Source organism: Coregonus clupeaformis, unplaced genomic scaffold (genome assembly GCF_020615455.1).
Source record: "Coregonus clupeaformis isolate EN_2021a unplaced genomic scaffold, ASM2061545v1 scaf2267, whole genome shotgun sequence".
NCBI lineage: Eukaryota > Metazoa > Chordata > Actinopteri > Salmoniformes > Salmonidae > Coregonus > Coregonus clupeaformis.
In genome coordinates, this window is record NW_025535721.1 from 37,560 (window position 1) to 58,890 (window position 21,331).

A 21,331-nucleotide genomic window follows, 5' to 3' on the forward strand; every position below is an offset into this window, starting at 1 on the left:
ATCCGTTACAAGACCATGGTGCTTGCCTATGGAGCAGTGAGGGGAACGGCACCTCCGTACCTTCAGGCTCTGATCAGTCCCTACACCCAAACGAGGGCATTGCGTTCATCCACCTCTGGCCTGCTGGCTCCCCTTCCTCTGCGGAAGCATAGTTCCCGCTCAGCCCAGTCAAAACTGTTCGCTGCTCTGGCACCCCAATGGTGGAACAAGCTCCCTCACGACGCCAGGACAGCGGAGTCACTCACCACCTTCCGGAGACATTTGAAACCCCACCTCTTTAAGGAATACCTGGGATAGGATGAAGTAATCCTTCTACCCCCCCCCCCCAAAAAAAAATAAAAAATAATAATAATAAAAAAAGTAAAAAATTAATTGTAAAGTGGTTAACCCACTGGCTATAGGGTGAATGCACCAATTTGTAAGTCGCTCTGGATAAGAGCGTCTGCTAAATGACTTAAATGTAAAATGTAAAAATGTGAGAATGGCAAAAATCGTTTGTGCAAACTAACAGGCGGGCCACAAGCAGGCAAATAACAGCGCAGTACAACAGTGGTGTGCAGAACGGCATCTCGGAATGGACAACTCGTCGATCGCAGCTCGTCGATGAGCTATTGCAGCAGACAACCACACCGGGTTCCACTCCTATCAGCTAAAAACAAGACGAAGCGTCTCCAGTGGCCACGCAATCAACACTGGATAATTGAGGAGTGAAAAAACATTGCCTGGAACATGACAGCGAGTTCAGTTTACTTGAGTGGTCTGCGCAGTCAGACCTCAACCCAATAGAACATCTATGAGATGAGATGGAACGGGCTGTTCGCACCATGAAAGTACCATTTAAATTCTCTGGCAACAGCTCTGGTGGAAATTCCTGCAGTCAGCATTCCAATTGCACAAGGTGCACCTGTGTAATGATCATGCTGTTTAATCAACTTCTTGATATGCCACACCTGTCACATGGATGGATTATATTGGCAAAGGAGAAATCCTCACTATCAGTGATGTAAACAAATTTGTGCACAAAATTTGAGAGAAATAAGCTTTTTGTGTGTATGGAAAATATCAGATTTTTTATTTCAGCTCATGAAACATGGGACCAACACTTTACAGGTTGCGTTGATATTTTTTTCAATTTATATATGTTTTTATGTAGATGATTAGACAGACTTTGTGGAATACAGATTGAATTACATGCTTTAATTAATATGATGATTTTTATACACCATCACTGTTCTTAATAAAAGTCATTAACATGACTGGTTCAATGTTAGATGTGCAGTCCTATACACAACAAGGGCTATAGTCACTAATATATAAATGTAATAAGATGTTCTACTTGATGGTGTTTCATTCAAGATAACATTAACTTTCCTCTAGCTGTCAATACAGGAAGGAAATCAGATACTGTAGGCATTAACATGAAAACAGAGTGGGAGGAACACCTAAGTGCCATCTCTCAGAAGTGGTTTCATGAAACTCGCCCTGCTCAACGGCTGGAGAAGTTTAAAGAGAAATGCCATACTGCTTTCATACTGCCTTTTTACATTTGACATTTTAGTCATTTAGCAGACGCTCTTATCCAGAGTGTCTTACAGTTAGTGCATTTATCTTCAGATAGCTAGGTGGGACAACCACATATCACAGTCATTGTGAGTAATTATTTATTCAATAAAGTAGCTATTAGCAAAGTCAGAGCTAGTAAGGGCGGGAAATAGTCAAGTTTGGATGTTAGTTCACAAAAGGCTTTTTTTTAGGGGGGTGGGGGGTGTTGTGGGATATTTTAAGATACTATTCGAAGAGGTAGAGTTTCAGATGCTTTCGGAAGATGGGCAGGGACTCTGCTATCTTAGCTTCAGGGGGAAGCTGGTTCCACCATTGGGGTGCCAGGACAGAGAAGAGCTTGGACTGGGCCCGAGAGGGTGGGAAGGCCAAGAGACCAGAGGTGTCAGAACGAAGAACTCAGGTTGGGTTGTAGGGTTTGAGCAGAGCCTGAAGGTAGAGAGGGGCTTGCAGGGGTTTAATGGCACAAGCGGGAGCCCAGACAACAGCAAGTTGCCTTACACTTTGACCATAAGGTCAAATTTTCTAAAAAAGGTAAAAGAACGTAACATTCTTCCACAGCGACAGGAAAGTGTCTTCATAATCAAATCAATTCAATAATTCCAAATAATACTATGATTGAAGATGTTTAGATCACATTGCTGAAACTATGATAACTTAAAACACTGTAAAATATTTGCAATACCTTAACATAATAATATGTCTTGATTTACAGACCCACATTCACAATATATTATATAATATTTGCAAATTACGATATTGACCCTTTAGATAAAAACAATTAAAAACACACACACATCAACTTCGGCACATTCCAAACTTGCATGCCTCAAAAGAACTATCCAGAATAATATATAGAAAGAAAGCATCACATATATAGAATAATAAAAATCCTACGATCCCACCATTGTCACATCATTCACAGACATAATTTATTCAGTCTGGATAGCTTTAAGCAGTATGGAGATGCAGCCTTGTCTTTAAGATCCTGCATGGCCTTGCCTCTCCACTCTTATGTCAGCATATCATGCTCAAGGAAAGCACCTGCATGATAACAAGGGCAGTAACTAGAGGGGATTGCGTTGTCCCTTTTCCACACAGCAAATTCGGTCAATCAGTGTCACGGAATCAGCCGAGGCTGCTCCTCCTCCTTGCTCGGGCAGGCTTCGGCGTTCGTCGTCCCCCGGAGTACTAGCTGCCACCGATCTATGTTTCGGTGTTTGACTTGTTTTGTCCTGATTGTGTACACCTGTTCCCCATTACGTTGTATTGTATTCCCTATTTAACCCTCTGTCGTTCATTGTGTGTTGTGTGTTATTGTATTCGTCATCGACAGTGTTCGTGTGCGGGTTGTTTTTCCTCCTTGTGTGGGAGATTGTTTTCTTCTCTGGTTACTTTCAAGTAAAGTACGTTTCCAGTCAGCTCTGTGTCCTGCGTTTGACTTTGCCTACCGCATTTCACCGTCGCATTCTGACAGAATAACACACCTCATCCTACGATACCACCACCATCAGCCATACCCATCGTTCCATCTCCGGAGTCCAGTGGGATTCGGCTCTCGCTCCCGAGGGCTTATGATGGCACTGCGGCCGGGTGTCAGGGTTTCCCTACTCCAGGTTGAACTCTACCTAGCAACCATTCACCCGGTGCCCTCGGGATACGAGAGCGTGTCCGCCCTCATCTCCTATCTGTCCGGCAAGGCGCTGGAATGGGCCAACCAGAGGGTAATGGGCCCCCAGAGGGTAAAGCGGCGGGTGAGCGTCTATTCCACCTTAGACAGGGGAGGAGGAGCGCGCAGGAGTTCGCGCTGGACTTCCGGACGCTAGCTGCCAACACGGGATGGAATGAGAGGGCCCTCATCGACCACTACAATTGGCCTGCAGGGACACCAACCTCAGCTTTGATCAACTGGTGGACATTCCACCTGAGTATGCCGATTTGGCTCTCGCCTTCAGTAAGAAGAAGGCGACTCAATTACCACCTCATCGACAGGGGGATTGTGCGATAGACCTCCAGGTAGGCGCTGCGCTTCCACGTAGTCACGTGTATCCTCTGTCTCAGGAGGAGACGGCCGCTATGGAGACCTACGTCACCGAATCTTTGAGACAGGGTTACATACGGCCGTCTACTTCCCCTGCGTCCTCGAGTTTCTTTTTTGTGAAGAAGAAGGATGGGGGTTTACGCCCGTGTATTGATTACCGTGGTCTAAATCAGATCACCATCAAATACAGCTATCCTCTCCCTCTGATCGCTAGTATGACGGAGTCATTACACAGGGCGCGATTCTTCACAAAATTGGATCTCAGGAGTGCGTACAACCTGGTGCGCGTTAGGGAGGGAGATGAGTGGAAGACAGCATTCAGTACAACCTCGGGTCACTATGAGTACCTCGTCATGCCATACAGGTTAATGAATGCTCCTTCAGTCTTCCAATCATTTGTGGACGAGATTTTCCGGGACTTGCATGGACAGGGTGTTGTGGTATATATTGATGACATCCTAATATACTCCGCTACACGAGCCGAGCATGTGTCCCTGGTGCGTCGAGTGCTTGGTAGACTGTTGGAGCATGACCTGTATGCGAAGGCGGAGAAATGTCTGTTCTTCCAGGAGTCCATCTCCTTCCTGGGACATCGGTTGTCTGCGTCAGGGGTAGAGATGGAGATTGACCGCGTTTCTGCCATGCGTAATTGGCAGACTCCCACCACGGTAAAGGAGGTGCAGCGCTTCTTGGGTTTTGCCAATTACTACCGGAGGTTTATCCAGGGCTTTGGACCGGTAGCAGCTCCCATTACCTCTCTGCTAAAGGGGAGTCCGGTGCGCCTGCAGTGGTCAGCTGAGGCGGACAGGGCGTTTAAACGTCTGAAGGACCTTTTTTCCTCGGCTCCGGTGCTGGCGCATCCGGATCCCTCTTTGGCATTTCAGGTTGAGGTGGACGCTTCTGAGGCTGGGATCGGCGCTGTGCTGTCTCAGCGCTCGGGTACGCCACCTAAACTCCGCCCCTGTGCTTTCTATTCTAAGAAGCTCAGTCCGGCGGAGCGCAATTATGACGTGGGGGATAGGGAGCTGCTGGCTGTGGTTCAAGCCCTGAAAGTGTGGAGACATTGGCTTGAGGGGGCTAAACACCCTTTTCTCATTCTGACTGACCATCGTAACCTGGAGTACATCCGGGCAGCGAGGAGGCTGAATCCTCGCCAGGCAAGGTGGTCAATGTTTCTTTCCCGCTTTGTATTTAAGCTCACCTATAGACCAGGGTCCCAGAACACTAAGGTAGACGCCCTGTCCCGACTATATGACACAGAGGAGAGGTCCATTGAGCCCACTCCCATACTCCCGGAGTCTTGTTTAGTGGCACCGGTGGTGTGGGAGGTGGATGCGGAAATCGAGCGGGCGTTACGTTCCGAACCTACTCCTCCACAGTGTCCAGAGGGTTGGAGGTACGTGCCGCTCGAGGTTCGCGACCGTTTGATATACTGGGCTCACACGTCACCCTCCTCTGGTCATCCGGGTATTGGTCGGACAGTGCACTGCCTTAGTGAGAAGTACTGGTGGCCAACCTTAGCTAAGGACGTGAGGGTTTATGTTTCCTCCTGCTCGGTGTGCGCCCAGTGTAAGGCACCTAGACACCTGCCCAGGGGGAAGTTACAACCCCTACCTGTTCCACAACGGCCGTGGTCTCACCTATCGGTGGATTTTGTCACGGACCTTCCTCCCTCCCAGGGGAACACTACGATCTTGGTCGTTGTGGATCGGTTTTCTAAAGCCTGCCGTCTCATTCCCCTTGTAACGATCCCGGCAGTCTGAGTCGGGTCCTGTCTGTGGACTAGTTTTTCTGCTCGTGATCTCCAGTTTCCCGAGGGTTCTGGAACGCTCCGGGGAGCTCTCTTGATTTTCGCACCTGCATCCCATCAGCAATCTGCACACCTGGTCCTGATCATCACCCTTCTTAGGCTCTGGCCTAACATCCATTCCCCTGCCGGATCGTTAGCCATGAACATCACTCGTCCGGAACCTTCATCCAACCTCTGCCTGGTGGTCGGCGGCTGCCGAGCCAGCGATTGGATCAACCACTGCACCCCCAACAACTAACCAACGCCGCCCGCTCTGTTCCCTGGATTATTCAGCATCACTCTTGAATTTGTAAATAAACACTCACCTTCAGTTTCAACTAACCTTGTCCTGGTCTGCTTCTGGGTTCTGGCTTTGTAACTCGTGACAGAACGATCCGGCTAGTAATGAACCCAGCGGACCTGGACTCTGTTCGCCATGCCATTTCCCATCAGGAGAAGATGTTGGGACAACATAGCACGGCACTACAGGAGATAGCGTTGTCAGTTCGGAACCTTTCTACCGGTCTGACGGAGGTCCAGAACCAGCGCAAGTTTCGGTGGAGGATCCACTACCGGTTTCACCCATCTCGCCTGCCGCGTCTGGAGCTGTGTCCTTCCGTGAGCCCAAGGTTCCGACGCCGGATAAATATGAGGGGGAGCTGGGAAGATGCCGTTCTTTCCTTATGCAGTGTGGGTTAGTGTTCGATCTACAGCCCTACTCTTATGCCACAGACAAGGCTAGGATAGCCTTTGTGATTGAGTTGCTGCGTGGTCGAGCGCTGGAGTGGGCTTCAGCCGTTTGGGAACGACAAGACCCCTGCATGGCTTCATACCAGGGGTTCACGGCCGAGATGAGGAAGCTCTTCGACCATTCCGTCCGAGGGGAGGGGACGCAGCTAGGCGCCTGTTTTCGCTTCACCAAGGAACTCGCAGCGTGGCCGACTTCGTGATCGAGTTCAAGACGTTGGCTGTGGAGAGTGGGTGGAATGAGGAGTCTCTGCAAGCGGCCTTTTACCAGGGTCTGTCGGAGCAGCTCAAGGATGAGTTGATCTCCTATCCGGAGCCTAGTGACCTGGACAGCTTGGTAGCCTTGTCTATTCGGGTGGATAATCGAGTCCGAGGCGAAGGAGGGAGAAGCAATGGGGTCCGTCCAATCGATCAGCTTCTCAGTTCCCAGTCGGGTCGGGTGGTGGACCAGAACACGTCGATCATTCTCCACCACAAAGGATTAGTGGAGAGGTCCTCTCTCCCGATTCTGAACCCATGCAAGTGGGGGTGGCACGGGTTAACCAAGGAGGAGCGTCAACATAGACGTAAGACCAACTGCTGCCTCTACTGTGGTAGCTCGGGACATTACATCTCCACTTGTTCCCGGCGGTCGTCAAACTGCCCGGCTCGCTAAAGTTGGGAGGACTTTTAGCGAGCCAGTTTCAACCTCTCAGTACCTCTGTCAGACCCCGTTTCCCGGCTACCTTTGTGAACAGGAATCAGAGCTTAGCGATTAACGCTTTTATCGATTCAGGTGCCGGTGGAAGCTTTCTTGATGCCGAAGTTGGTGGAACAGCTGGGGCTTTCCAAGGAGCAATTGCCGAAGCCATTGAAGCGACCACTCTGAACGGCAGTAGTCTGGCACGTATCACGATGAGGACTGAACCGGTTAAGATGCTGTTGTCGGGGAATCATTCGGAGATGATTTCATTCTTCATTCTGCCGTCTTCCCATGTTCCTCTGGTCCTTGGATACCCCTGGCTGAAGGAACACAATCCCACGTTCGATTGGGTGACGGGCAAGGTAACGAGTTGGAGCCTTGATTGTCATGCTAACTGTCTCAAGACTGCCTGTCCCCATTCGGTTCCCAGTCAGGTGATTGAGGCTAAACCCCCAGATTTGTCCCTGGTTCCCGAGACATATCACGATTTGGGGGAAGTGTTCAGTAAGCAGAAGGCTCTGTCACTCTCTCCCCACCGACCATATGATTGTGCCATCAACCTGTTCCCTGGAGCTGTCTACCCCAAGGGAAGGTTATACAGTATCTCCCGCCCTGAACGTGAGGCTTTGGAGACCTACATCAAGGAGTCCCCTAGCTGCTGGTCTCGTTCGTCCCTCGTCATCACCCCTGGGGGGCAGGATTCTTCTTTGTGGGTAAGAAGGATGGCTCTCTTCGACCGTGTATTGATTATCGGGGTTGAATGACATCACGGTCAAGAACAAGTATCCCCTGCCCTTGATGAGTTCTGCCTTCGACTCCTTACAGGGTGCTACGGTGTTCACCAAGCTAGACCTACGCAATGCGTATCACATGGTCCGGATCAGAGAGGGAGACGAGTGGTTGACGGGTTTCAATACACCGATGGGTCACTCGAGTATCAGGTGATGCCGTTTGGACTGACCAATGCTCCAGCGGTATTCCAGAGTATGGTGAACGGCGTCCTGAGAGATATGATCGGTCGCTTTGTGTTTGTTTACCTGGATGACATTCTGATCTTCTCGAAGGAACCTTCCGACCACGTCCAGCATGTCCGGCAGGTTCTGCAGCGATTGTTGGAGAATCGCCTGTTCGTGAAGGCCGAGAAGTGCGAGTTTCACGCCCACACGACATCCTTTCTCGGGTACATCATCTCCAGGGGAGAGATTAGGATGGACCAGGAGAAGGTTAGAGCGGTTCTGGAATGGGCCCAGCCCGGTACGAGATTGCAGCTCCAGAGATTTTTGGGGTTTGCGAATTTCTACCGCAGATTCATCCGGGATTACAGCCGTGTGGCCGCTCCGTTAACGGCCTTGACTTCCAGTATCAGGAGCTTCAAGTGGGAATCCGGAGGCGGATCGAGCGTTTCTGGATTTGAAGAGGCGATTCACCAACGCACCGATTCTCTCTCAACCGGACACGGCCCGTCAGTTCGTCGTTGAAGTGGACGCCGCGCTGATGTGGGAGTTGGCGCCATCCTGTCGCAGCGATGCTCCACGGACAGTAAACTCCATCCCTGCGCCTACTACTCTCGTCGCCTTTCGCCTGCGGAGAGGAATTACGATGTGGGTAACCGGGAGCTTCTCGCGGTGAAACTTGCCTTGGAGGAGTGGCGCCACTGGTTGGAGGGGGCGGAGCAGCCGTTTATTGTCTGGACTGACCACAAGAATCTTGCTTACGTGCAATCGGCTAGACGTCTCAACTCCCGTCCAGGCCAGGTGGTCGTTGTTTTTCGGACGATTCAATTTTTTCCCTGACGTTCCGACCTGGATCTAAGAACGGCAAGGCGGACGCCTTGTCTCGGATGTTCTCCAAGACGGAGGAGAGTGGGTCCAAGACCGAGACAATTCTCCCCCGGAACTGCGTCGTGGGAGCTGTTAGGTGGAAGATTGAGGAGGAGGTGATGGCGGCTCTTCGGACGCAGCCCGGTCCCCGTAACGGTCCACCCGGTCGGTTGTTTGTGCCTGAGTCGGTTCGTCCCGCGGTCCTCAAATGGTCCCACGCCAGCAAGATGGCTTGTCACCCTGGCGTGGCTCGGACGATGGCGTTTCTTCGCAGACGTTTTTGGTGGCCTGCCATGGCCGAGGATACTCGGGTTATGTTGCTGCCTGTCCAGTGTGTGCGCAGAATAAGAGTACCAATCGGCCCAGCTCTGGACTACTTCACCCCCTTCCTATTCCCCGGCGACCATGGTCGCATCTGGCCCTGGACTTTGTCACTGGGTTGCCCGCTTCTGAGGGGAACACGGTCGTTCTGACTATCGTGGACAGATTCAGCAAGTTCGCCCACTTTGTGCCTATTGCCAAGCTTCCCTCTGCCTCGGAGACGTCCGAGATCCTGGTTAGGGAGGTTTTCAGGGTCCACGGGTTGCCCAGTGATATCGTTTCCGACCGTGGCCCTCAGTTTACCCTCTGCTGTCTGGAAGTCCTTCTGTTTGGCCATTGGAGCTACAGTCAGTCTCACATCTGGTTTTCACCCCCAATCTAATGGTCAGGCGGAGAGAGCCAACCAGAAGATGGAATCCACGCTACGCTGCCTGGCCTCTTCCAACCCCACCTCCTGGGTCTCTCAGTTGCCTTGGGTTGAGTATGCCCACAATACTCTCCCTACATCTGCCACTGGGATGTCTCCCTTCCAGTGCCTGTATGGCTACCAACCTCCCTTGTTCCCTTCTCAGGAGAAGGAGCTCTCAGTGCCTTCTGTTCAGGCCCATATTCATCGTTGCCACCGGACCTGGCATCGGGCCAGAAAGGCACTCCTTAGAGTTTCGGACCGGTATCAGCTCCAGGCGAATCGTCGCCGGATCCCGCTCCCACCTACACCATCGGAGATAGGGTCTGGTTGGCCACACGGGATCTTCCTTTACGGACTGAGTCTAGGAAGTTGTTACCGAAGTTCATTGGTCCGTTTGTGGTGGAGAAGGTGATCAATCCGGTGGCAGTTCGACTCAAACTCCCGAGACGCTCAGAGTCCATCCCACCTTTCATGTCTCCTGCCTCAAGCCTGTTTTCCTCAGTCCTCTGTTGCCTCCTCCGCCTCCTCCTCCTCCTCCTCGGATGATCGGAGGTGGTCCTGCCTACACGGTGCGACGCATCATGGATTCCAGACGGCGGGGCGGGGTTTCCAGTATCTCGTGGACTGGGAGGGGTATGGTCCTGAAGAGAGGAGTTGGATTCCGCGGCGACAGATCCTAGATGCTGACCTCATCCGTGACTTCTACCGCCTCCATCCTGGCGCTCCGGGAGTCCGCCCGGTGGCGTTCGTCGGAGGGGGGGGTACTGTAACGATCCCGGCAGTCTGAGTCGGGTCCTGTCTGTGGACTAGTTTTTCTGCTCGTGATCTCCAGTTTCCCGAGGGTTCTGGAACGCTCCGGGGAGCTCTCTTGATTTCCGCACCTGCATCCCATCAGCAATCTGCACACCTGGTCCTGATCATCACCCTTCTTAGGCTCTGGCCTAACATCCATTCCCCTGCCGGATCGTTAGCCATGAACATCACTCGTCCGAACCTTCATCCAACCTCTGCCTGGTGGTCGGCGGCTGCCGAGCCATGATTGGATCAACCACTGCACCCCCAACAACTAACCAACGCCGCCCGCTCTGTTCCCTGGATTATTCAGCATCACTCTTGAATTTGTAAATAAACACTCACCTTCGTTTCAACTAACCTTGTCCTGGTCTGCTTCTGGGTTCTGGCTTTGTAACTCGTGACACCCCTGCCTGGTCTCCCTACTGCCCTACAAACTGCTGAGGCCCTGTTTACACACGTCTTCCGGCACTATGGGGTGCCTGAGGATATAGTGTCTGATCGGGGTCCCCAGTTTACCTCTAGAGTCTGGAGGGCATTTATGGAACGTCTTGGGGTCTCGATTAGCCTTACCTCAGGTTTTCACCCCGAGTAATGGGCAGGTGGAGAGAGTTAACCAGGATGTGGATAGGTTTCTGAGGTCATATTGCCAGGACCGGCAAGAGGAGTGGTCGGGATATATTCCCTGGGCAGAGATAGCCCAAAACTCCCTCCGCCATTCGTCCACTAACCTTACGCCTTTCCAGTGTGTGTTAGGTTATCAGCCGGTTCTGGCACCTTGGCATCAGAGCCAGACCGAAGCCCCTGCGGTGGGCCCAGTGGTTTAGCGCTCGGAAGAAACTTGGGCGCTGCGCATGTCCATCTGCAGCGGGCCATCAGGCGGCAAAAGGCGAGCGCCGATCGCCCCGCAGTGAGGCTCCGGTGTATGCACCGGAGACCGGGTCTGGCTCGACCCGAAACCTGCCCCTTCGCCTGCCCTGCCGGGAAGCTGGGTCGGCAGTTTGTGGAGCCCTTTAAAGTCCTGAGGAGATTGAACGAGGTATGTTACAGGTTACAACTGCCCATTAATTACCGCATTAACCCCTCGTTCCATGTGTCTCTCCTCAGGCGGTGGTGGCTGGTCCACTCCAGGAGAGTGAGGTACGAGAGGCTCCTCCGCCCCGTTGGACATCGAGGGGCTCCGGCGAACTCAGTCCGTTCCATCTTGGATTCGAGGCATCGGACGGGGGGCTGCAGTATCTCGTGGAGTGGGAGGGGTGCGGTCCGGAGGAACGGTGCTGGGTCCCCAGGAGGGACATTCTAGATCCCTCCATGTTGAGGGACTTCAACCGGAGTCATCCGACTCGGCTGGAGCCGCAGCGTCAAGGGGGGTACTGTCACGGAATCAGCCGAGGCTGCTCCTCCTCCTTGCTCGGGCAGGCTTCGGCGTTCGTCGTCCCCGAGTACTAGCTGCCACCGATCTATGTTTCGGTGTTTGACTTGTTTTGTCCTGATTGTGTACACCTGTTCCCCATTACGTTGTATTGTATTCCCTATTTAACCCTCTGTCGTTCATTGTGTGTTGTGTGTTATTGTATTCGTCATCGACAGTGTTCGTGTGCGGGTTGTTTTTCCTCCTTGTGTGGAGATTGTTTTCTTCTCTGGTTACTTTCAAGTAAAGTACGTTTCCAGTAAGCTCTTTGTCCTGCGTTTGACTTCGCCTACCGCATTTCACCGTCGCATTCTGACAATCGGCCTTCTCTGTTAGAGCTACAATATACTGGAATGTAATGCCCAGGGACTTGAAAAGCTACACTGATTAATGTACTTTTAAATTTAAATTGAAAACATGGATAAAATCTATCCAAACCTGTGCACAAGAGTTATCTGTGGTTCATCATATGTAAGACGACAGTGTTTTTATTACGAATAAGTTGTTGGTGTTAGAATGATATATTATTGGATGTAATGTATTTGTATTTTGTATTGTTTTACTGTGACTTTGTACTGTGGCTGTGTAACTGCCTTTACCTGGCCTGGGAATACGCGTGCAAATTAGCTTATGGCTAACCCTGGCACATTTACATGGATGTTGCATTATTGTAATGTTGATGTTGATTAATGTGCATTGTCCCCTATAAATGAATAAATAATACATAAATAAATAAAAATGCTGTGCTCCTCCTATACAGGACCATAATGAGAACTGGAAACACAAGCAGAGAGATCCACTGCTCATTTATACACTTGCATGCAATAAACAGAGATGTTAACACTGGAGAGTGAAGACATAGAGGGAATGGGACGCATCAATAAAACAAAGTCACTCAAATTCATTGTCATTTTTTAAATCCACAACAAATCTTTATCAGAAGAACACACCATTTAGTGTAAAAACACCAATCTAACTTATTGCAGAACATCCTGGGGCAGTGTTAGTGGTCTGTTATAAATAGCTTCTTACTCTGAAATAGGCAGAATACTGTAGTTTACACTGTCTGTTGCAAGTAAGATAAACTGCTCTAACAAGCAAGAGGGGGTTTGTATTGATAACACTAAACAGTGGGGAAGATATATGGTAAATACCCACAGTCCTGATTGGAAGAATGTAAAGAAGTGCTTTGATGCTCCTCCCACAACCAGTATTATGTTCTATTATGTACATATTTATGTTAGTATTACTTTGATTACTTGATATTTCTGACTGGACTCTTGTTATTATTAAATGATTTATGTACTGCATTGTTGAAGGAACATTGTTGAGGGAGCAGTGTTGACAGAGAAGTGTTGAGGGAGAATTGTTGAGGGAGAAGTGTTGAGGGAGAAGTGTTGAGGGAGAAGTGTTGAGGGAAAATTGTTGAGGGAGCAGTGTTGAGGGAGGAGTGTTGAGGGATGTGTATTGCATTGAAGTAGAGAAATGGCAGTTTGCTGCCCTAGTCATATCAACACATAAGGTAAGTGGCTATTCAGACCAACGGTCAGCCATTTAATCATTTAAACCTGTGAGGGCAAAGTATGGTTTCCTCTGTTGTCTACGTTAAATGTGCTCTTGAGGCGCCATGATCATGTGGTAGTGGATTATCAATCTGGAATACACCATAAGATATTCATTATCAAAAAGAACATTTCACGCTTAGTGAATGCTTTCCCACATCTCATGATCCAATGTGTTTCAAGTTAACAAACACATCGATATATTGGCATTATAATTCCCCTTCAAGGATACATGGTAAATCTTTAATGTTTAAATCATAGCTTTCATGTCCGGGTTCAGAGAATAAACTGTACGGCTGTGTGCAGCTGTAAGGTATACTGTAAGTCTAACTGAATAAAAAAAGTGGACGTTAATGCGATTTGCTTGTGAAGGAGTTGAGAGAAGGCATAAACTGATTTCAAGTAAAGAGATGAGATGTGGCGGGCAGGAGGGCTCAAGGTTCCTCAGGCAGGACGGTGGGCATCCCTCTATGTCCCCACGCAGCCGGATGGTCACCCACCGGTGTCACTCAGAGAGACGTCTCAATCAAACCCTCCTGCTCTGGAGTTCAGCTGGGGTCAGAGGTGGAGACGAGAGGTTAACTGACTTCATTCAAAAACAAATAGTAGGGAATAAGAGAGATGAAATAGAAAGATTGAAAACTGACCCTTATTACAGAAGCCCATGCCTGTACAGCTACAGAATCTCTGGCATTGAGTGCTAGAAGGTCTTCATGAAATTCCTACAACTCCCACCCGATGGCAGTCCTACATGAAATTGCTACATCTCCCACCTGATGGCAGGCCTTCATGAAATTCCTACATCTCCCACCAGATGGCAGGACTGATCTGAGCTGAGTGTCTCCAGTATAGAGAGTAAAGGAGAGGTGAGGAGACACTCACCAGACTGGCTTACTTGGTGATGGCGGAGGGTGATCCAGAGCGGTGGAAGTGGACTATCTGCCACTTGCCGTCACGGCGGTGCCAGATGTGTGTCTCCTCAGACTGGGCGGTGCGCAGCATGCTGTTGGTGTTGATATACTGTGTGATACGGATGTAGGCGATGCAAGCTGCTTCCTCCCCGACCAGGTGGATGTGGGGGTTCAGGATGGTGGTGTGGACAGGCTTACTGTTCTTAGACCACACTGGGGGAGGAGTAGCATACACACAAGACAACAGTCAGTCAATGAATAAGTAATTCTATGACTGCAAGAGTTTTCACAATGGTTTATGATTAGGTATGCTATATTCTTAAAATCAAATAAAATGTTATCTGTCACATGCGCCGAATACAACAGGTTTAGACTTTACAGTGACATTTTTACTTACGAGCCAATTTCCAACTATTCACAGTTAAAATGTGAGACAAATATTAGCTAAATTAAAAGGAAGTAGTGAGACAATAAAAACAATGAGGCTATATACCAGGAGTACCAGTACTGAGTCAATGTGCAGGGTACGAGGTAGTAATGAGGCTATATACTAGGAGTACCAGTACTGAGTCAATGTGCAGGGTACGAGGTAGTAATGAGGCTATATACTAGGAGTACCAGTACTGAGTCAATGTGCAGGGTACGAGGTAGTAATGAGGCTATATACTAGGAGTACCAGTACTGAGTCAATGTGCAGGGTACGAGGTAGTAATGAGGCTATATACCAGGAGTACCAGTACTGAGTCAATGTGCAGGGTATGAGGTAGTAATGATGCTATATACTAGGAGTACCAGTACTGAGTCAATGTGCAGGGTACAGGTAGTAATGAGGCTATATACTAGGAGTACCAGTACTGAGTCAATGTGCAGGAGTACGAGGTAGTAATGATGCTATATACTAGGAGTACCAGTACTGAGTCAATGTGCAGGGTACGAGGTAGTAATGAGGCTATATACTAGGAGTACCAGTACTGAGTCAATGTGCAGGGTACGAGGTAGTAATGAGGCTATATCCCAGGAGTACCAGTACTGAGTCAATTTGCAGGGTACGAGGTAGTAATGAGGCTCTATACTAGGAGTACCAGTACTGAGTCAATGTGCAGGGTACGAGGTAGTAATGAGGCTATATACTAGGAGTAGCAGTACTGAGTCAATGTGCAGGTACGAGGAAGTAATGAGGCTATATACTAGGAGTACCAGTACTAAGTCAATGTGCAGGGTACGAGGTAGTAATGAGGCTATATACTAGGAGTACCAGTACTGAGTCAATGTGCAGGGTACGAGGTAGTAATGAGGCTATATACTAGGAGTACCAGTACTGCGTCAATGTGTAGGGTACGAGGTAGTAATGAGGCTAAATACTAGGAGTACCAGTACTGAGTCAATGTGCAGGGTACGAGGTAGTAATGAGGCTATATACTAGGAGTAGCAGTACTGAGTCAATGTGCAGGTATGAGGTAGTAATGAGGCTATATACTAGGAGTACCAGTACTAAGTCAATGTGCAGGGTACGAGGTAGTAATGAGGCTATATACTAGGAGTACCAGTACTGAGTCAATGTGCAGGTACGAGGTAGTAATGAGGCTATATACTAGGAGTACCAGTACTGAGTCAATGTGCAGGGTACGAGGGTAGTAATGAGGCTATATACTAGGAGTACCAGTACTGAGTCAATGTGCAGGGTACGAGGTAGTAATGAGGCTATATACTAGGAGTAGCAGTACTGAGTCAATGTGCAGGGTACGAGGTAGTAATGAGGCTATATACTAGGAGTACCAGTACTGAGTCAATGTGCAGGTACGAGGTAGTAATGAGGTTATATACTAGGAGTAGCAGTACTGAGTCAATGTGCAGGTTACGAGGTAGTAATGATGCTATATACTAGGAGTACCAGTACTGAGTCAATGTGCAGGGTACGAGGTAGTAATGAGGCTATATACTAGGAGTACCAGTACTGAGTCAATGTGCAGGGTACGAGGTAGTAATGAGGCTATATCCCAGGAGTACCAGTACTGAGTCAATTTGCAGGGTACGAGGTAGTAATGAGGCTCTATACTAGGAGTACCAGTACTGAGTCAATGTGCAGGTACGAGGAAGTAATGAGGCTATATACTAGGAGTACCAGTACTAAGTCAATGTGCAGGGTACGAGGTAGTAATGAGGCTATATACTAGGAGTACCAGTACTGAGTCAATGTGCAGGGTACGAGGTAGTAATGAGGCTATATACTAGGAGTACCAGTACTGAGTCAATGTGTAGGGTACGAGGTAGTAATGAGGCTATATACTAGGAGTACCAGTACTGAGTCAATGTGCAGGGTACGAGGTAGTAATGAGGCTATATACTAGGAGTAGCAGTACTGAGTCAATGTGCAGGTATGAGGTAGTAATGAGGCTATATACTAGGAGTACCAGTACTAAGTCAATGTGCAGGGTACGAGGTAGTAATGAGGCTATATACTAGGAGTACCAGTACTGAGTCAATGTGCAGGTGCGAGGTAGTAATGAGGCTATATACTAGGAGTACCAGTACTGAGTCAATGTGCAGGGATGCAGGTAGTAATGAGGCTATATACTAGGAGTACCAGTACTGAGTCAATGTGCAGGGTACGAGGTAGTAATGAGGCTATATACTAGGAGTAGCAGTACTGAGTCAATGTGCAGGGTACGAGGTAGTAATGAGGCTATATACTAGGAGTACCAGTACTGAGTCAATGTGCAGGTACGAGGTAGTAATGAGGTTATATACTAGGAGTAGCAGTACTGAGTCAATGTGCAGGGTACGAGGTAGTAATGAGGATATATACCAGGAGTACCAGTACTGAGTCAATGTGCAGGTACGAGGTAGTAATGAGGCTATATACTAGGAGTACCAGTCAGTACTGAGTCAATGTGCAGGGTACGATGTAGTAATGAGGGTATATACTAGGAGTACCAGTACTGAGTCAATGTGCAGGGTACAAGGTAGTAATGAGGCTATATACTCGGAGTACCAGTACTTAGTCAATGTTTAAGGTACGAGGTAGTAATGATGCTATATACTAGGAGTACCAGTACTGAGTCAATGTGCAGGGTACGAGGTAGTAATGAGGCTATATCCCAGGAGTACCAGTACTGAGTCAATGTGCAGGGTACGAGGTAGTAATGAGGCTATATCCCAGGAGTACCAGTACTGAGTCAATGTACAGGGTACGAGGTAGTATTGAGGCTATATACTAGGAGTACCAGTACTGATTCAATGTGTGTGTGTGTGTGTGTGTGTGTGTGTGTGTGTTTGTGTGTGTGTGTGTGTGTGTGTGTTTGTGTGTGTGTGGGTGGCTGGAGTCTTTGCCATATTTCTTCGGGCCTTCATCTTACACCTCCTGGTATAGAGGTCCTGGATAGCAGGAAGCTCAGCCCGAGTTATATACTGGGCCGTACACTCTACCCTCTGTAGCCTTACGGTCGGATGCCAAGCAGTTCCCATACCAAGAGGTGATGCAACCAGTCAAGATGGAAAACAAATGGGCCTCAATCATATGAGTGAGCTATACAGAGGTTTTGAGAATGCATCTGGTCTGAACAGATGTCATGATGACTCTTTCCTCTTTCCTGAAATAAGCACTTCTGCTACTAACTTTACTGTAACCTGAGTAAACTCATCTAAAGGAAGAAGAGTATTCTGGTGAGGTGTGACATGAATGTAGTGGATCATTACAGTACATACTCAGGTGAGTGTGTCTGCTTCTATGCATAACCTTCTGTTGTTTACTTGTTGCATGTGGGAATACTTTTCCTGCAATATTGTGTATGTTGAAGAAAACAGCTCTGATGTGTCCACCAGAACTATTATTATCAGGGGGATCATTTATCTTCTGCCTGCACAAGAAGGGTGAATTAAGATACAGGATTAATGTAAAATGGTATACATAGCAGCAGAGAATGATGATGCAATATAAATGAAAGACAGGCTTGTTGACAAGACAACTTACTGGCGTGTCGGAGAGAACACTTCTTTATGTCACACATTGCTTGGTGTAAACACCCAACCACAAGTACCTGTTTTCAAAAACAGAAGTTGTAACTTATTACACATTGGGAGTTATCGTTCACTACCATTTTCCTTCATGTAGTTGGATGAGAACAAGGGATTTTTGGACCATCTGTAAGTGTCAGCAGCACTGAAGCAGGAAAAGGAAAATGTATACTGCATTTTTCTCAGAAACCTGCTCTTTTAAGTTATCTTATCCGTTTTCCACAGTTTTTTAACTTCATTTTTATGTTATATGTTGTGTTGTGTTTTGTTTCATTCATGTCTAACTCTATGTCTGCAGCTTTCTTGGCCAGGGTCACTTGAAAAAAGAGATGTGAATCTCAATTTGACATCTCTGTTTAAAGCTGCAATATGTAACTTTTAGGAACCAACAAAATTCACATAGAGATGTGAGTTATAGATCTGTCATTCTCATTGAAAGCAACTCTAAGAAACGGTAGATCGGTTCTATATGAGCTATTTCTATGCTTCCCATTTTTAAGTTCAGTTTTTGTGTCTTTTTCTTTCGGTTTTGTACACCAGCTTCAAATAGCTGAAAATACAATATTCATGGTTATTTAAAATATATTTAACAGAGGTATAGATGGTACAATGATTCTCTACACTATATACACTATATACACTATATATATGCACTGAGACTAGGAAACACTATCACCACCGATAAATCTACAATAATCGAGAATTTCAACAAGCATTTTGCTACGGCTGGCCATGCTTTCCACCTGGCTACCACTATCCCGGCTACCAGCTCTGCACCCTCCGCTGCAACTTGCCCATGCCCCCCCCGCTTCTCCTTCACACAAATTCAGACAGCTGATATTCTGAAAGAGCTGCAAAATCTGGACCCATACAAATCATCTGGGCCAGACAATCTGGACCCTTTCTTTCTAAAACTAGCCACCGAAATTGTCGCAACCCCTATTACTAGCCTGTTCAACCTCTCTTTCGTAACGTCTGATATCCCCAGAGATTGGAAAACTGCCGCGGTCATCCCACTCTTCAAAGGGGGTGACACTCTAGATCCAAACTGTTACAGACCTATATCCATCCTGCCCTGCCTTTCGAAAGTTTTTGAAAGCCAAGTTAACAAACAGATCACCGACCATTTTGAATCCCACGTACCTTCTCTGCTATGCAATCCGGTTTCGAGCTGGTCATGGGTGCACCTCAGCCACGCTCAAGGTCCTAAACGATATTATAACCGCGATCGATAATAGACAGTACTGTGCAGGCGTCTTCATCGACCTTGCCAAGGCTTTCGACTCTGTCAACCACCGCATTCTTATTGGCAGACTAAATAGCCTTGGTTTCTCAAATGACTGCCTCGCCTGGTTCACCAACTACTTCTCAGATAGAGTTAAATGTGTCAAATCGGAGGGCCTGTTGTCTGGACCTATGGCAGTCTCTATGGGGGTGCCACAGGGTTCAATTCTTGGGCCGACTCTTTTCTCTGTGTATATCAATGATGTCGCTCTTGCTGCTGGTGACTCTCAGATCCACCTCTACGCAGACGACACCATTTTGTATACATCTGGCCCTTCATTGGACACTGTGTTAACAAACCTCAAACGAGTTTCAATGCCATACAACACTCCTTCAGTAGCCTCCAACTGCTCTTAAACACTAGTAAAACTAAATGCATGTCTCTTCAATCGAACGCTGCTGGCACCTGCCCACCCGACTAGAATCACTACTCTCGTGGGTCTGACCTAGAGTATGTGGACAACTACAAATACCTAGGTGTCTGGTTAGACTGTAAACTCTCCTTCCAGACTCACATTAAGCATCTCCAATCCAAAGTTAAATCTAGAATCGGCTTCCTATTTCGCAACAAAGCCTCCTTCACTCATGCTGCCAAACATGCCCTCGTAAAACTGACTATCCTACCGATCCTTGACTTCGGCGATGTCATTTACAAAATAGCCTCCAACACTCTACTCAGCAAATTGGATGTAGTCTATCACAGTGCCATCCGTTTTGTCACCAAAGCCCCATATACTACCCACCACTGTGGCCTGTACGCTCTTGTTGGCTGGTCCTCACTACATATTCGTCGCCAAACCCACTGGCTCCAGGCCATCTATAAATCACTGCTAGGCAAATCCCTGCCTTATCTTAGCTCATTGGTCACCATAGCAACACCCACCCGTAGTATGCGCTCCAGCAGGTATATCTCACTGGTCATCCCCAAAGCCAACACCTCCTTTGGCCGCCATTCCTTCCAGTTCTCTGCTGCCAATGACTGGAACGAATTACAAAAATCTCTGAAGCTGGAGACTCTTATCTCCCTCACTAACTTTAAGCATTAGTTGTCAGAGCACCTTACCGATCACTGCACCTGTACACAGCCCATCTGAAATTAGCCCACCCAACTACCTCATCCCCATATTGTTATTTATTTTGCTCATTTGCACCCCAGTATCTCTATTTGCATATCATCTCTTGCACATCTATCATTCCAGTGTTAATACTAATTGTAATTATTTTGCACAATAGCCTATTTATTACCTTACCTCCATAACTTGCTACATTTGCACACACTGTATATATATTTTCTGTTGTATTTTTGACTTTATGTTTTGTTTTACCCCATATATAACTCTGTGTTGTTGTTTTTATTGCACTGCTTTGCTTTATCTTGGCCAGGTCGCAGTTGTAAATGAGAACTTGTTCTCAACTGGCTTACCTGGTTAAATAAAGGTGAAATAAAAAAATGCTTGTTTTGGCACAAACTGAAATTAGACTAACCATTAGAATTTTAGCGTCCAGTAAATGACGGTGCAATTTCTGCATAGTGCATCTTTAAATAAAGGATTTTTAAAAAGCTGATAGCTGTAACGGCAATACATTAGCAATATAAGTGTATGAAACTCACTTACCAAAGTTGACTATTCCTTGAACTAAATGGATGACAAATGCTCTAGATGTATTTTAGAAATGATATGATCTCCACCTATCTATCATAAGTCCTCTCTCTACAATATGAATACACTTTGAACTACAGTTTGTGATGTTAGTTTGACCTCCCGCTCAGTGACCACACTCTATCTTAAGACATGCAGTGGTCAGGTGACACACCTTTCATTTATAGCTTCCAGACAACAACCGAAAGGTCAATAATTAGACTCACAGTATAAGCACATGTTTTAACCTTAATGCCCATTATGTTACTCTTCCTACAACATCAGTGTCTTCCTAGTTATGTTTCCTTATGACTATTTTAAGTATTTTTTTTCTTATTTTTTTTTCTG

The 21,331-nt window shown here is 47.6% G+C and overlaps 1 long non-coding RNA gene across 1 annotated transcript; it reads right to left on the reverse strand.

Moving 5' to 3' along the window:
* Positions 1-12,391: 12,391 nt before the first annotated feature.
* LOC123488400 lies at positions 12,392-21,048 on the reverse strand. The gene is made up of 3 exons (XR_006660051.1): positions 20,960-21,048; positions 14,017-14,258; positions 12,392-13,686 (listed from the first exon to the last, which is right to left on the reverse strand). It is a non-coding gene; the product is annotated as an uncharacterized LOC123488400 (long non-coding RNA).
* Between the last annotated feature and the right edge of the window lie 283 nt (positions 21,049-21,331).